General features: G+C 36.6%; 1 protein-coding gene across 1 annotated transcript in view; it reads left to right on the top strand.

Moving 5' to 3' along the window:
* The window catches only part of LOC110674289 (inhibin beta chain-like), a gene marked incomplete at its 5' end in the record, with an annotated part of 53811 nt that overhangs the window by 35612 nt on the left and 3022 nt on the right, over positions 1-15177 (top strand). The window lies entirely within an intron of this gene.

The following is a 15177-nucleotide window of genomic DNA, read 5'->3' on the forward strand; positions in this document are numbered from 1 at the left end:
ACCCAACGAAATAATACCTAAACGAAATAATATAATTTCAGATAATCAGTTGAGCAAATAATAAAGAGTAAATCAGGCACGGTAAACGGCTGGGCATAGCGTACCATTGGTACCTCGCGTATCTGCAGGAATAAAAAAGTCCCCTTTGTGTGGTTCTTAGCCTCTTGCCTAGCAATTCCTATCCCTACCTCCTCGTGATACAAGCCGGGGTACAAGTAACCTTAGGGAAGATCGGATAACCAACCCCGGTGGGAACTCTGGTCGTATGCTGATATGGAAGGGGGGTTTGCTTTTGCTTCTGTAAATCATGTCTGGTTTTAGAGCCACTTGTCTGTAATACCGGACAGTCTCTGTTCACAACTTTAAATGGCTATTTACATCATATTTTGAGGCCACGATGTAACTAAGTCTTAAAAAAATCGTCGTTTAGACTTTTATGCAGCAAATCTAACAATATAATTTAAGCTCGTTTTCGCTAACTGAATGTTGTGAAGCGATTGTCGCAGTTCTGTAAAATTGAACTAGCATTAGCAAAGGAACGACGTCTGGGGGAACATTTTTGTTTTTTTACTTATTAATTATTTCGCAATGATAACTAGATTTTAAATGATAGTGAAACGAACAACAGTGTTAATAGTATAGGTTATGTGTAAAATCAAACATTTAAACATTTAATTTTACTCATGATTGATAAATATCATCAGAGTGTCCGGATATTTATACCGTCCGCATTTTGATTCACCACGGCATTCAAATATTAAAAATTGATTACACTCAAAATAATCCAAACGTCATTGTTACGTGAAAACATACGTGATTTTTTTTCCATAGCACTTTTCGCGTAGCTCTTACGTTAATCATAGGTAGCCCAGAATGAACGCATGAACTTTTGAACTTCGTCCATTCCACCGGCGCTACACGTAAGAGCTACGTGGATTTTCCGGTAGCCTTTACGAAGCATTTCAATAGGACCTAGATGGTTTTGCATTAAATTTAACTGTAAAAAAGACCAATCTTATTTCTAAAAGGCTTTGGAAGAAACATTGGCGTAGCTAGGATTTTTTTCTGGAGAGGGCCTAGGGGGGGCCTAGAAAATACTTGTTTCACAGAAGTAATGTCGGTCACAATAATCACGATTTTCCCAAAACATCGTAGTTTTACCAGAATTGCATTGATTTTATTTGTTTATTATTTTGTCTCATTTCACGGCACATCAGCGATATTTGTAAATTTCAATCTTCGCTACTGGATTCTTTTTGTAATCCAGTCAAAAATTCTTTAAGCATTCTAGAAAAAAAAAAACTTTCAACGCTTGTCCTTTGTGGTACTTCCACGGATTATTCAGGTATTCAACCGCGTGCTTTGAAGAGATTCCTTCTTGGAGAAGAAATTCATTCCTCAATTATTTTCGTACTTTTTAGTGCTTTGCCCAAGAATTCCTTTACCGGTTTCCACTGAGCTCATCCTGGGATTCTCACGAAAAATCATTCATAGACTTATTGATCATTAGAAAATTTCTCAATCAACTAGCTAAAAAATAAAAAAAACACTTGAAGAATTTCTCCAGAGAATGCATTAAAAATTCTTTTAATAAATTCTCCTGGAAGGCCCTCTACATACTTATTACGTATAAATTCCAATTGTTAGTTAAAAGTATCCTCCAGTTGTCCATTAAAAATTTGATTAGGATGTTCAGGAATAACTGAGAATTTCCTCAAAAAAATAGTACAAAAAATTCTATGACTCTCACTAAAAATGTCTTCAAGATTAACAAGCAAGGATTCATTCCACGAATTCTTCAGGTAGTTCATCAACAGTTCTTCCCACTTTGCTTTCGTAGTTCTTCCTGAATGTCTCTGCAGGGAAAAAACCGCAGTAAAAATTATCCGGACTTCCTGCAAAACAATCAAATGATTGTTCCAGGTGTTGCTCTAAGAATTCCTCGTAATGTTTCACAAGAATTTCATGAGCAATTGTAAAAAAAATACAATTGAGAAAATTTTATTCACGATATTTCAGAGAAATTCTCCGCATTTGTATCTACATTATTTTCACAGATTATTTTTAGTTTCCCTAAGATTCTTCCGAAAAAATCACCAGAGATTCATCTGAATATTTTCCAGAGATTTTTTTTGTTTAAACCGCACTAACGATGCTTTTCGGAATTTTTGAAGAAATTTTTCATCAGATTTACTAATATTTTGCAATTTATTCTTGAATTTTTTAAAAATTTCTCTAGAAATTCCATCAAATATTCTTACGGGGCTAGAATTAACTCTATTTTTTCGGTAATGGTAATCTTAGGATTTTTCCATGAATAAAATTTGAAAAAAAATATCCATTCTCAATTTTTTTGGTTCAAAAACTACTCCGGGAATATTACAATATTTTTAGTGATTGCTCTACATATTCCCCTACAAATCACTCCATATCAGATTTTTAGAGAAACACATACAAAAAAGGTTTGAAAGTACTTTGTTGGTAATCTTTTGAATAAACATTATTCGGAAAAAATACAGAATTCCTGTCGTAAAATTCAAGAATTGACAATGTACCTCATAGAAAAGTTAAGTGGTCCTTGTAGGATTTACTACAACAAATCTTGTTTTTTTCCTCGTCTCCTATAATAGAAAATTATTGGTGTTTTTACTGAAAGCATTTGTAACCTTAATCTTAGATAAAATTTTGTATCAACTCCGAAGTTTTATAATACTCTGGTGAACATATTGATGTAGAATTTTTCCTACGTTCAGAATTTCAAAACAAACTTTTTTGAAGGGTCTATTATTCTGTAATACTGTAGGCGTTTAACGCGAAAACATTGCCGGTATGTTTTTAGATCATAACCGTACGTATAAAAATTCAAAACTTTTTTGGAGTATGGACAGATTTTTGTACGAAGTTCCTCAAAGCGTCATGCGAAGGAAGGAGAAACAAAAGCAGGTTGAAAGGTTGATGCAGGTAGAGCAATAGATGGTTAATGGTAAAATGAAAGTCAAGTGATTATTTATCTTATTTCTAAAGGTAAATTACAGGATAGTTAAAACCTCTCTAATTGATTGACAAATAAAATAAATTTCTCAAGAAGTTGCATCATAATCTTTTTTAGAAATTATTCTGAAAAATATCCTTCCTTGATTTCCGGTTTTCTAGAATTCTGCCAGCGAGCCTATAGAAATTGGCCCTAGTGGATTCTGCTAATAATTGATAACATTATTTCCAAAGAAGTGTTTTAAGGAAGATCAATACAATTTTCTTTACTCTTCTAGTTCTCATTTATTTTGCTACATATTTCTCTACAGATTACTGAACCACTGTGCCAATTTCGGAAGCAAAACTTTTTCTGGGGTTTTCAACAAATTTCCTCTGAAGAATTCGCAGGCAAGCGACATCTAAAAACCTTTTTTTTTTCAATTCTAGAAAAATCCGGGGATTTGAAGAGAAATTTCTCGAAAAAGAAAACATAGAAGAATGTTTGACGCATTTTTTTATGTATTTTGGAAATATTTGTTAAGGACTTTTATGAACTTTGCGGATGAATTTGTAATAACATTTATGGAAAAAATAATTAAAGGGATTCGCAAAAGAATTTCTAGTAGAACAATCAGCAAAATATCTCAGTATTAGATTTGACAGAATCAACTTTTTGAGGAATTGCGAGAAAAAATTGAACTTGTGAAAGACTTAGTAACATTTTTTAGGTAAATCCGGGAACATATTCCGAAATCAATTTGCTAATGAAAAATAGACAAACAACCCGAGGAGGAAAGAATAACTCGCAATAACTTATGCATACCATATTTTGGTATCATACCATAATTAGGTATTGTTCAGTTTTCAATACCTCGTTTTGGTATTATAAAGATATTTAAAAAAAATGTTTCAAACAATTAAAAATACTTCTTGGTATTAGAAAGATATTGAGGACTGCTGGAGGTGAACTTCTATTGAAAAAAATTCACTTTTATATGAAAATCCATCAAGTATTATTTAGGTATTACAATACCTGATCTAATTTTTTTTTTTTTTTAAGGCACTTTGCTCGTGGCCACTACTGTGCCGGAATCAGTTGATCTGTAGCTTCTTTACCGATACAGATCTATTTTAAAGTTATTCATATTTACATCTGCTTTCACTCTCTCCTACTCTTTTACTCTCACACCGAGCAGGTAGGAGAGAGCTCTGCTGTTAGTGAGGCTAGCTGCCTGCGAAAAGGGTCAGTTTGTCTCAGTCACCATCTGATACTGACGGAGGATGGATGTGCTCCCCAAAGCACGGTCCTCCGTGAGGCGTCTTCTGGTGGCTGGACGGGTTTTTTTGTGGAGGGGCTGGGAATCGAACCCATGTCCTTCCGCTTATGAAGCGAAAGCGTAACCTCAAGGCTACAGACCCCCCTACCTGATCTAATTATCAGCTTGGCATTTGTAGAATATACAGAAGGTATTATTGGAGATATTTTATCTCTTATGCAGGGCTCATTCATACCTCATTCAGGTTGTAAGTATTGAAAATTATCTGGTATGGAATACCTCAATTTGGTATTCAGTAGTTATTTTCTTCTGCTCGGTAAGGAATGAATGTCAACAAGGAGGAATTCACTATGAAAATAAGAACAAGTCCCACAATATTATTTGACTTATTTACAAGACATTTCTGAAGCCACCTTTCAATATTCCTTGAGGGATTTGATTATACTAAAATTCTGTAAAGAATATCGAAGTTTTTTAAAAAATTCTACAAATCTGTTGGAAATTAATCAAATTAAAATTTATGAAGTAATAAGTATTTTTGGAAAAACATAGTTTAAGCGATAATTGTGTTACATCTTTTCACATCATCTAAAGAAAACTTGGATACGCCAAAATTCCATGAAAGTTATGTCTTAATTTTCAACAAGAATTTTCGCTATGTATTGTCTTAGAAATTCCTTTAGAAATTCTGTCTATATTTTTCAATTATTTTTTTCGGACACTATACGAGTTGGAGTTAATGTATGGATTTCTTTAGTGAACTCTCATTATCGGACACCTCGAGCAGGGTATCCTCCAAAAACATTATAAATCAGAATGCAGGGAACATGCTGCTTTATGCTGAAACAGTATTAATTGGATTTGGAACAAATTTTAGGAATCGAATTTCCAGGATATTAACACTTTTATTGTCGAAAAATAGCGCTTATCGCATACAACAAAAAGTTATTTCTAACAGTAACCATTCGATCGACAGCAACGGACAGAACCACCACGCTGCTGCTATGTGAGACAAGCGAGGTTTCCTCACTTCAGTTGTTACACATAAGAAAACGTAATTACTGAAGAGATTTTTGTCAATAACCATGACTCTTGTTATATAGTTACATTGATTCAGAAGATTCTGCTACGTGTTAATTTGTTGTGTTTTTTTATTATCATCAAAAATTCTGGTGGGGGGGGGGGGGTTATCTGGATGATTCTGGAGGGGGCCAGGCCCCCCTGTTCCTACGCCAATGGGAAGAAAACTAATTCCCAATGTAAACAAACTTAAAAGATTGTGATATTTTTATTGTCAATCTAAGCATTTTGAATCCTGTTTCGCCAATGTTATGAGTTTCTTGTAGTCTTGTTGTAGCCTTCGCTATAATTGATAGAGGTTATAAATCGGGTATAAAATATGAAGTAATGCAGGGATTCTTTGGTATTCACAGCATATTTACCTTGAAATCAATCTTACACAGGGTTTAAAGCAGCAACAGCTTCTGAAGTTCTTCTAAAATCAAGCGGGCGCCATCTTAGGATTTGAGCTCAACACCGAATGTACGTACAATATGCAAATGTCTAAATGAACCTCGGCACCTACGTGAATTTCACGTAAATGCGAAAGGTAACCTCAGTAAAAATTACCGAGTCACTATTAGGTGGTTATGAATGGTGTAGTGATCTTTATCTGAAGTGGAGGTAAAATGAATTTGGAATGATCTACGTGATTTTTCACGTAGCAATGACGTTTAGATTTTTTGAGTGTAGATTTTACCTAGTATGTTTGAAACGCCTTCCTAAGGGGCCGTCCATTAATTACGTAAGGGGTATGGGGGTAGAGGGTTTGTTAAGATTTCTTACGCGTCATACAATATATTTTTAATTTTGCATACAAACAATCTTACCCTGGGGAGGGGTGTCGAAAAACACCTCAAATTGTCATACGTAATTAATGGACAGCCCTAGCCTAGTTCACCCTGTATCATTGGCGTAATTCATTCGATTTTGTTGGAAGCTTCACACTTTATGTATATTTTTATTCGAAAAAACGATTGATTTGTGTCGAAATCAATCTCAAAATAAGAGAGTCAATCGATATATTTTCCGAAACATATATTTTTACGAATTTGTATATACTTATAATGGTGTTTGTCATGTTTAAATTCTTCCTTTAATGCATTAACTTTAAACCACGTTCTCTATTAAGGTGCAGGTAAATCTAGCCAATATCTCATATTTTCAAGAGCACAAATTTAGAAAACCAGATAGATGTTCGAGCTAAAATCTTGATCGGTCGGTCACCATCAACGATTGACCCATCGATCAAGTTTTCATCTCGAACCGCGTACTGGTTTTTCAGATTTAAGCTCATAAGTATTTGAGGATTGGTTCAATTCATCTTAACTAAACAGTATCCAATCCAAATAGTAGTTTGATTGTGGATTTCCATGTGTTCACATACCCATTATCAAAGAAATCTCAAAACCAAAAATTGACTTTTAATTATATGAAAAATTATAAATTCTAAAACTCACCTTATACGTTGATGATGATGATGATGATGATTTTTAGCCACCATCAAGGATTACCTATGGTTGCAGAATCATACCGGGATGGAATGATCTACCTGATGGTTTGTTATAGCAGAGCTAGTTAATATCTTTGAAGACCTTTGGAAGACAATACTAAGACTATTTTCTCATGACAAAAGGCTGGCGACCCCACGCACTTTCATCCAGTCAACAGTTCAATTAACTCCCTTAGGCTACCCCTCCCCAATACCCAATATATAGTAATATATCATATAAAGTGTTATTAAAGTATCTTACCTCTTTGTACCCATGTTCGTTGGCTTCGTATATAGATCCATCATCCTTGGTCACCTTATACGTTTCCCACATAAACAAAAAGGTCTATATTTGAAACCTTCAAGTAAACATGTTGGCACGATGAGAGGGGTTTCAATAAATTGGTCAGATGAACTTAGTTCTAGATTCTAGATAAAAAATAAACTTTCAAAAATCATATTGAGCGCATTCAATCCTAAAGTAACAAATATGTAAAGTGTCTGTATTCACTTGTTAACAGGAAATTGAAACTTTGTCTAATGAACAAGTTTTTGATCTTCAACTCTATAGAATCCTAGTCCACAAATGTATTAAGTTTTCCATGCTGGTTCTTTTCAAAAGTTATGATATTAAGATTATTCATTAACAACTACCGAAAAACTAAACGTTACATATACATTGCAATTGGATTAAATGGACAAATTACCCGTAACGCGGGTAGATCACCTTTTCGTGGTGCGTTACGGGGTAAGATCTACCAATTTTAACCCTAGTCTCATCTTGTTTGTCGGGCTAGGGTAATATGTTTTGATAATTCAAGGATTTGCATAGCATAGCATAGCATAGACTGACTGTACATGTCAATGGTTGCTACTCCGTGATTGACCGGAACTGGTAAGAATTGCACTACGATCCAAATGAATAAGGGATGGGAGTTTCCGCTGACTCTCGAAGTGCAATTTTAGCAGATCTAATATTATTGATCAATAACGGCGCTGGCCAAGTCCTTACAGTCAGTTGGGATGGGGAAGGAATGTTAGGGTGTAATGATTGTTGCTTCTAGAGACCGAGAATACCTCAGCATCTCCACAATCACCACGCGAAGGGTGTTTATTAGTGAGGGAGGAAAAGATCTGGGAGTCACCTCTGGTCGGTGATGCGATCCATGGACAAGGAGGAAATATACGACCTATATTTAAAGCTAGTTTTGTATTTTTGTCTCGAGAAGTTTTTGGTAGAAGCTTTAAAAAATACGTCAACATCTATAATGTCGAACAATTCAAAAGACGTTTTTATTAATGACAAAAACTGAAAATTACATATATATTTTAAATTATATGAAACAGGAATAATGCCGACACTTGTAGTGACGAACCATACATAGTTTGTTTGAAAATTACATATGAGTATTACTGTGCATTTTGTCTCGATATGGTAAAGTTTTATAAAATACGTCAACATTCACAATGTCGAACAATTCAAAAGATAATTTTTAATGTCAAAAAGAGACAAATATATGTATATTGAAATTGTATAAGAAAAAAGCATATTGCTGACACTTATAGTGACGAACCATACAAAGTTTGTTTTAATATTACATAAAAGTTATCATAAGCATGAAACGAACTCACCAGTTGGTAATCCATTCCCGACTGAACACAAAACTGACACTGACAGCAAAACTTCTTGGCGTCCCGAAAACAAACCATCTTGCTTGGGCCTTCCCAAATATCTAACCCAGCAAGACGCTCCAAAACAGGGAAAAAAATTCTCCGGCAACCAAAACACGCGCGAAACCGTGAGCAAAATCTATCGGACGACGCAAAACCGAACTGTCCTGCTTGGGCTTCATGAAGCACTACCTAGCTAGACGCCATTGAATGAAATATTCGCGGAAATGAGACGAAAATAGGCATTTATCAAGCAATCCGACAATTAGTTGCCGCCTTTATCCGCGAGAAACAGATTTCGTGAACTCTATGTTTTGATAATTCAAGGATTCGCGGTCCAAAGTCCTTGTTACTGACAACAGTTTCTGAAAATTAATCTATTTTACCTAGCAGATGGTTAAAGACTCGGAGTTGGTCAGTCCCAAGACTACACTCAAAGCCAGGATAACAATCATGAGTATTAACTCAACAAGGACTGTAAGTACTGGGAATTCAAGGACTCACGGGAATTCTGATTACTAAACAAATTTTCTAGCTTGATTAGGTTTTGCTGCTAGCATTAAGCCCCTTTTTTCTAGAATTTTTCTGGGACTAAACTAAATGCGAAACAAGGATGGGACTAGAGTTCTGTTGCAAGGTCAAATATCAGTAGTACCGATTTGGTTTCTCAGAAATTTAATCGATTATGTTTGCTAAGGGGCGCGCCTTCGCTGAGACGTAAATTTCTATGAAGGGTGTAAATAGGACCTTTTCATCATAGTCGATTTGTATCAATATCTGAGGAATCAAAACAAGAACTGTACAGAAAATTTAATCGATGCTTCATTACCTATCAATGGAAATGGAGTAATGCGACATGCACTATACACTAAGGATACGGGTAATGCCACAATAGATCTAAATACTGGTCGCAGTAGTCCGAACAGAGAAAAAAAAATGGACAAATTGATGTGTAATTTGCGAAAGTTACACATCTTCTCGGTGAGAATCGAACTCACGACACCCTGTTCTAGAGATAGGGAGCGTCACCCCTACGCCACGAGAGGACTCATGGACGCAGAAGTTATCCTAAATTCGATTTCAGCTCAATAATCACGTGGTCCTCTTTCGCAAAGCGCACCTCTTTCGGAAGAATTAGATGCCCATCCAAACACAACGCTTTCTATTTATATCCAATTCCTAGCCCGAGAGCGCATTATTTATTAGGTTTTGAAATACCACACCACACTCGCCAACGACATGCTGGCTGAGATTTCTATAGCTTCCAATGGGTCGCGAGTCGCGACGTTCTCAAACGACCGGTTACGGAACAAGAGTCCGTTGCTCGATAAATACTAGTATACTCCTCAGAAAAAACGTCAAAGTCGCCTCATTTTTGCATCGCAGAGGAGTTTCTATCATGCCGCGTCCTCACATAAACCTAACTAAAATTGAAAGCAATCCCAATCAATCTAAAAATTTGGAATTATGTCCTCGAATAATGTGGAAGTCTATTGAAGTATTGAACGAACATTTTAATAATTTCCATTTTTGAGGTTTTCTTCGGCCACTGTGTGTTGTGCATTACAAAAACGGTTGATAGCGAATGCAAAGACTGGATTGGAATTTATCATATTGATAAACACATCATCGAAGCCCAAGCTGCCATTTGTTTTGATAGCGATTTTGGAACTACTAGGTTGCAAGGTTGATCAAACGACACTCAGGACCGAACCTGCATTATAATGTTTCTTCAATTTACCAGATTCAGGGCACCGAACGTTCGAAGACGCCAAGTGCTTGCAAGTCCTCCTAGAGCATCATCCATCTTTTATGCCCGTAGAGGACTACCGGTCTTATGAGCGTTTTGTACATGGTACATTTGGTGCGAGTCTGAATCTTTTTTGACCGCGGGTTCTTGTGGAGGTCATAGTAGGCCCGACTTATACTGCTGATGCGCCTCCGTACTTATAACGGCTAACGTTATTGTCAGCAGTCAGCAAGGATCCAAGGTAGACAAACTCGTCGACCACCTAGAAAGTGTCCCCGTTTATTGTAACACTGCTACCTAGGCGAGCGCTGTCGCACTCGGCCGCACCAGTTAGCATGTACTTTGTCTTGGACGCATTCACCTCCAGTCCAACTTTAGATGCCTCGCGTTTCAGGCGGAGGCGGGTTTTCAAATGTTCGGTTGACAACGTTCATATCATCCGTCCCACGGTGGACAAAATTAAGAAGGTGATATATTCCGAAAACTGACAGCTACTTGACGACGTCATTCCTATCCTCCTCGAGAAAATTTGCGAAAAAAATGATCTAGTGGTCTGGAAGATATATGGTACGATAGGAGTGACGTCACATGTTTACAATCAAACTTGATATTTACATCAGTAAAGAGTCTGCCTTGTTAATTTTTATGCCGTGATCCGTCCATATTCGTCATCAAACGTCAACATCCCACCGCAAAATCGCTAGTGTTTGCAGGTGATTTTAACCACCAAATTGCCAAATATCCTCCAAAACATCACCTCCAAGTTAGTTCTAATAACCTCCGTTATATGAAATATGGTGGCGCATCGATCGTCGCAAGTTTATCGTTAAACAGTCAATTGTTCGGAGGGGATTTTAACCTCCAAATTGCCAAATAACCTCCAAAGCATCACCTCCAAGTTAGTTATACCGGGTACCCCCTTTGGTTTGACCACATTTAATCTGAACACTTTTTAATCTGTACCCCGCTAATTTGCACATCGTTCAGATTAAAAATGGTTCAAACGTCATTTAGTTCATGGAACGGAGTGAAGTGAGATGGAACAGTGAAATGGGTAACCAGAAACACGTTTCTAGGGTGACTAGATGTTCAAATTAAAAATGAACCCCGATGGTTTGCATGAGGTACCGTTCAAATTAGCGGGGGTACACGGTAATACCCTCCGTTATATGAAATATGGTGGCGCGTCGATCGTGGCAAGTTTATCGTTAAACAGTCAATAACACCATCTAGCGCAATATTGAATAATATGCACGAAAGTCCATCACTTTGTCGTAGTCCCTAGCGGGATCCAAACGAACTGGAATGTTCGCCTGAAACATTCACACAATTTTGCACTTATTCTATCGTCACTCTTATCAGTCCGTTTACTACAGGTGACAAACGACGGAAGATGATCTGGGATAATACTTTTTGGCCGCATTAAGAATGGTGATCGCTCGAAAGTTCTCACAATCTAATTTGTCGCCTTTCTTGTAGATGGGACATATTACCCCTTGCTTCCACTCCTCCGATAGTTGATCTGTTTTCCAGATTATGCCTATCAGCCGGTGCAAACAAATGGCCTGCCTCTCCGGGCCCATCTTCATGAGCCCAGCTCCGATACCATCCTTACCAGCAACTTTATTGTTGCTGGTGAATGGCATCCTTGACCTCCCTCAAAGTGGGGGCTGGTTGGTTTCCATCGCCCACAGTACAGACGAAGGCATTTCCTTTGTTGTTCTTTATTGCCTGTGCTATGATAGGTCCTGACGTCGGTAATGTCGGAGATGTGCCGTCCATCAATCAGAACGTGGCCGATTTGTGATTTTGTCTTATGTGGATCTCCAGGTGTATCGGATGCGGCGAAATCAATTAGTCGTAACCCGTTTTCGTTCGTCGGTGGGCGCTGATCTTTCCAATAGTCGGCTTTAATTCCTTTTCCTGACCAACCTGATCGTTTAGATCTCCTATGCAGTGCCGTAGCGTGCGGTTGGCCAGGTTGGCACCCGCCAAGGGCGCCAGCTCTCAGGGGGCGCCAAAATGCGTGACGCACTTGGCAAAGTTTGTGAAGAGTCATAGCCAATAAGTGAAATTCAAAGTGGAAAAATTAACACATTTGTGATATTTTAACAATATGTGTTGAAAGCATCTCAGAAGATTTCAGTATTCAGAACTTGAAGATTCCTGACAAGAGTTCTTAAAATTATAAATTCTTTAAATTTACTTTAAGATTTGCTAGTTGTTTTTTTTTAAATTTATTTCTATTTTTTAAAACTAGTGTACAAGTAGGTATGTCTGGCAGCCAGGTTCTAAGAACTTTTCTTTTTTTTTCTGTTATAAAATCCTTCACAACTGTTTAAATTGTTGTTTCGATTAAGGATTCAAAACGAGAATTAAACAATTTTTTTGTGAATTAGGAAAAATATAAGCATCACAAGATACGCTTCCTCTCCCATGCCCATTCTGACATTTAGCTGAATGATATATTTTTGTGAGAAGAAATGTCATACGAATTTAGAAATATGACTGTTTTAAACACCGTTCATTATAACAATAATAACGCTGTTGAAAACAACATATCTTATCACAGGAAATCGTGGACATATATCTGGATTTTGACAGAATACATACTAAGCTCCTATAATGAATTTCACCGTAATCTCAACAGCTGAACCTTTCGGTGAAATAAAACACCGTAATTTCGTCGGAATTTTACGGATTCCGGTGAATTTTTACCGAATACTGTGAAAATTTATCGTACTTCGTTAATACATTTTACCGAACCGTTTAGCTGTTGAGATTTCACAGGAATCCGTAAAATAATTTGTGTGTGTAGTTGTTGTCATTTTGATTGAATACTAGTCAGAATACTTCTGATTGCATTCTGAGTATCATTCTACAAAATTCATCACTGCAATGATCATATCGTCTTGGATACAATTTTCGAAGAATTCCCTGACAGTATCGTAGATAAAACCTCTACAGGGACCCAAACAATTTATCTTCAGAATCCTAAACAGAATATTTACACAAATTTTGACATAAAAAAATATGGAATAAGAATTACTCATTCAGACGAACTTATCAAACACAATTCAAAAAATTGAACTCCATAGTATTGAGATTTGTTTTTCATATATGCTAACATTGTTAAAAGCTTATTATTTTTCCGCTGATTTCTTTCACGTTAATATCATGGAATTTCATCAACAAATGTATTAAAAACACAATTCTCAGACAGTTCATCTAAAAGCAAATTTTAGAGTTTTTCTCAAAATCAATTAACAGTTCATGTATTTTAAATGTAAGTGAACACTTAAGCTTTAGCATGACACTTCTTCTGTGTTTTTAAAAATGAGTTCATATAGAAGCTGCAGAAAAAAATTGTAAATAAACCTTTTGGAACTTTTATGGTAAGTTTAACGTAAACATGTTTCATGAGAAAAAAAAATGTTAAATTTTGACTTTGACTAGGGGCGCGCAAACAGAGGTTCGCCAAGGGCGCCATGAGGCAACGCTACGGCTCTGCTCCTATGATGATATTGACGTCGTACTCGTACTCGTACTCGCGTTCGATATGCGCGTAAAAAGCGTCTTTATCATCATTCAGTGAGTTGAAGAACCGGCCTTTGATCGTCAACTTGCACATTCTCTCATTGATCGGCAAACACTCGGTCACGCGCCTCTGCCATATCACCCATCACTATAAAAGCTGTTCCCAGCTCGTGTGTGTTCTGCAACGTCGGGGAGAGGGCGTGTGCTCCCGATGAAGTTGAGAGATTTACAGTTCCACGTAACGAGCTTCCAATCGCTAGTCCCTTTACGCCGCTGTGGTCTTCGCCGATTGTCCCGGTTCGTATTCTCTCGTTGATTATTCGTTGCTTGATTTTTTACAGCTGACACTTTTTAACTTCTAACAAAAATGAAACAAATTTTGTTATTTGTAACCAACCTTGATGTAATTTTGTTGTAATACACTAGTCGGGATATTGAATTGATCGCGATGCATTTTAGATTCATGGTTCACGTAGGTAAAATGTGTTCTGCGTAATTGCAATACTATTCGATGAGATATTTTCCGTAATCCAACTCCGATCCATATCTGTGTGCTATCTACATTAACTGTGGGACGACTGTATTGTAAGTAGGAATTTTTTGCAACGATCACGGACGGCTCTGCACTTCTGTATTCGAGCTTCAAAGTTTGTCGAGAAGTTCGAAATTGATAGAAGTTAAATCAGAGACGAATGGAGACATTGTAGTCAGTCAGAATGAGTACCACTTCTAGTACTACATTTGGTTCCTTGATACTGCAAAAAGTACCCAGGTTTGACAGGTCGTAGTACACTTTTCACGGAATTCTAGATTTTTCTCTATTATCTTATTTGCCATAAAATTTTCAGTACCGTTAAGTCACCAGTCACCGTGCGGTCTCCATTCACCGTGCATATATACAAATTCCTACAGAATATTGATACAATTTTCGCAAATTATTCTTTTGTCAGCAAAATAAGATAAAACTGATGAAATAAAGTAGTTCTTGACACAAAAAAATCTGGAAAACCTAGTTTATGTAGTCAAAATCATGTGAATTCTGTTCGATAATGAGATCAACACTCTTAGTAGAAACGCCAAAAATTCACATTTTTCATTTTAACGTTAGAGTATGAAATTTTCAACAAGTTTTCACTGTGGATACTATTAGTAAGGTGTATTGCATGAGCAATGAGATTTTATGCTAATTAAAATTTTTTATTGTGTCTCAGTCGAAACCCAAATGCACGGTGAATGGACCCTTTTCAATATATATGGTTCCTATTACCGTACATTAGTGTAAAAAGCATTAAATTATTCGATGATCAAACTACTTCATATTTAGTTTTTGAGTGAATATGGAATGGTTTGGACAATACAGTCAAACCTCCTTTAACGATTTTAGTGAAAAATCAATTATTTAGCCAATTTTTAAACTT

Source organism: Aedes aegypti, chromosome 1 (assembly GCF_002204515.2).
Source record: "Aedes aegypti strain LVP_AGWG chromosome 1, AaegL5.0 Primary Assembly, whole genome shotgun sequence".
NCBI classification, from domain to species: Eukaryota; Metazoa; Arthropoda; class Insecta; order Diptera; family Culicidae; genus Aedes; species Aedes aegypti.